The sequence below is a fragment of the Kogia breviceps genome, chromosome 13 (genome assembly GCF_026419965.1).
Source record: "Kogia breviceps isolate mKogBre1 chromosome 13, mKogBre1 haplotype 1, whole genome shotgun sequence".
In the NCBI taxonomy this organism is placed as follows: Eukaryota; Metazoa; Chordata; class Mammalia; order Artiodactyla; family Physeteridae; genus Kogia; species Kogia breviceps.
The window spans coordinates 63,942,476-63,945,658 of NC_081322.1; the positions used below are offsets into that span (position 1 = coordinate 63,942,476).

At 40.4% G+C, this 3,183-nt stretch overlaps 1 non-coding gene across 1 annotated transcript; it reads left to right on the top strand.

The window, feature by feature from the left end:
• The first annotated feature begins 2,877 nt into the window (after positions 1–2,877).
• On the top strand, positions 2,878–2,982 carry LOC131740283 (U6 spliceosomal RNA). The gene has a single exon (XR_009330880.1). It is a non-coding gene; the product is annotated as a U6 spliceosomal RNA (small nuclear RNA).
• Positions 2,983–3,183: the final 201 nt, after the last annotated feature.

A 3,183-nucleotide genomic window follows, 5' to 3' on the forward strand; every position in this document is an offset into this window, starting at 1 on the left:
ATAATCATGACTTTCAAAGGCATCATTTTTCAAATCCTTTAAGCAAATTAGTATCACACACATACTACTAAGCACCATGCTAGGAACTGTACTGTAACAGTAACAGCAACAACAACAAAACTATGTGATATTCTCCCAGCCCTTAAGGGGATTATAGTCCAATTGGGATCAGGAAGGAGAAGGTAAAAAATTATTGAATACCAAAACAAATTATTTGGGTACTAAAATAAGAAATCAGTATCTGTTCCAAGGGTGCAGTAGAAGGTCATTATGGATTCTTGATAATGAGAATAACATGATGAGAATGGTGTTTGAAGAATACAATGCTCAAAGACCTGAAGATTTTTCTCCCATATTCCCAGCCTGAGTCAGTGACAACATCATGTACCTGGGCACCCAGCCAGAATACTGGGAGGCCAGTCAATCTTAGAATCCTGTGAGTGTGAGAGCCTAAAGATCTTTGCAAGGTGCTTTCTACACGGAAGGAGGTGCCCTCTCTTCTGTAAACTAGGAGCATGGCCCTCCATGTCCCCATCACCATGCACCCTACCACCCCACCAACCTATATCATCTCTTATCTGGGCTATTGCAATTGCTTCCTAGTCTCTCTGATGCTTTTGAACTCCTCAGATCAACCTAATTGTAAAATGCATATCTGACCATTCACTCACTCATTCTCAAATGCTTATTTTGTGCTTACTCTATACAAACTATTGTTGAGCAAAAAGTAGACCGTCTCCAAACATCGTGAAGACATCATGGTGGCAGACAATAATCAAACAATCCTCACAAACTAATGTTGAATTTAAAGTAATGTTGAACATAACTTTCTAAGCCTCAGTATCCCTATACTTGAACAGGAGTGACCGAACCTACCTCACAATATTTTTATGAAAATAAAATAACTATTAGGAAAGGACCACAGAGTAGATGCTTGATAAACATTTACTTTGTTTCTGAAATCAAATGGCAGTAATTGGCCCAGAAGATGGAGCTAGAGATAGGGATCAGGAAGTCACTGGCAGAGGGTAATCAGAGAAAAAGCCATGAGGGTGAATGAATGCGCCAAAAGAAAGAGAGCTAGTCAGAGAAAGCTCTAGCGCCAGTTCAGAGAGTGGTAGGAGGAAGAGGAAGCATGGGACGGAGACTAAGAATTTGTAAGAGAGGGGGCAGAAAAACCAGGGTCTACTGTCATTAAATACTAAATGACTTTGTGGGAAAGATTTACAAATTGTCCTGCATTTGTTTTATTTTCAGAAGTACCTGCTCTACCAGGTTATTTAGAAAGAACTACCAAGTTACAATATGAAGGACAAAGATGTAAACATCTTCTGTTATATCAAGAAAATGATCAACCCTTAGCTGGGTTGATCAAGCAGTCAACTTTTATTCAACTCAAACAAGTGAGGGAGGAAGACCAGTCTAAACTAATGAAAACTATGAATTATATTCTTCAAATAAATGCAGTTTTGTTCTTCCATATCTATACGATGAGATTCTCTTAGGCCAAAAAGAGCATTGGCAAGTAGATACTTTTACAGACTTGCTTTCATAAATAAGAAAAATTACTTTAGTGATATATAAAGAATACTTAAATAGATGATATCAGACTACATGCTTGAAAAATGTGTTCTCTCGAGTAGGTTAATTATATCCTTGCAATCTTTTATACTATTTTTTGCTTACTGAATCCACCTAACATAAATAGGTCGAAGACATCTTCATCTTAACCCTGTGTCAACTATCCAAAATTCCAAATTGGCAGTCCAGAGTAATGAGCTTTTACCATACATAGTGCTCAAGCTATCATAAGAAAAGTCTTCTCTTTGAAAATCCAGCTATATTTAAGCTATTTCTTTCTAGATCAAAATTTCAAAGGCTAACTGATCTTCCTGAACCAAATAAATGTATTTAATTTCATTAATGTTTTCTCTTATAAGAATACAGTTTCTGTGCTAAGGAACTGCTCCCTTTATTCTGCCCTACCTCCCACCACTGCAGGGCACACCTGGAGCATTATATTCAGTTTTGAGCATCACATTTTAGGACAAACTCCATTCAAATGAAGCACACTTCAAAGAGAATGAGACTTGGAACCATTTCATATGAGAGATAATTGAAAAAACTCGGAGGCTTGGTCTGGAGAACAGATGACATGGAGAAACAGAGATAATAATACTTCTTTCCAACTATCTGAAAGGCTAGGTGCATAAGAGACACTGACCTTGCTATTTTCTTCAGCTTCAGAGCACTGATTTTCAAACTTACGTGTGCAGGGGGAGCTTATGAAAGCATATGAAAGCAGGGATCAGAGCTTCATAGCCACCAGCTGCCATTCAAATGGCCCCGGGTGGAGGAGAATCAAGGAACTACATTTCCACAAGAACCACAGGTGACTCTGATGCAGGTGGTCTACAGAGCACACTTTGTGGAACACTGCTTTGTAGAGCACACTTTGTGGAACACTGCTTTGTAGAGTGAACAAGAATCAGAGGGCCAATATCACAAGGAGACAGATTACAGCTCAATATACAAAAAAGACCTTCCTGAGGATTACAGCTTCTCTGAAATGAAGACTTGTCTCATATGGTTGTACATTCCCACCACTGGTGGGTTCCAACCAGATGCTGGGCGACCGCGGTAAAGATGTCACAGAGGGCTTCCCTGGTGGCGCAGTGGTTGAGAGTCCGCCGGCCGATGCAGGGGACACGGGTTCGTGCCCCGGTCCGGGAAGATCCCACATGCTGCGGAGCGGCTGGGCCCGTGAGCCATGGCCGCTGAGCCTGCGCGTCCGGAGCCTGTGCTCCGCAACGGGAGAGGCCACAGCAATGAGAGGCCCGCATATGGCAAAAAAAAAAAAAAAAAAGATGTCACAGAGTGCTTGCTTCGACAGCACATATACAAAAATTGGAACAATACAGAGGATTAGCATGGCCCCTACACAAGGATGACACGCAAATTCGTGAAGAGTTCCATATTTTTAATCTGGGACTAGCCTGTTCATACGTGAGGAAGAAGGCCAATGATATTCTAGATTACAACCCTTCCTTTCATTATTAGTAGACAAATTAACTAGTGTTATTTTTTTTAAATAAATTCGAAAAGAATATTTTCTTTTCTACTCTGCACCTCTCACATACTCTGTATCTAACATTTAGCCACAGATGCAGACATTCTGTGGGC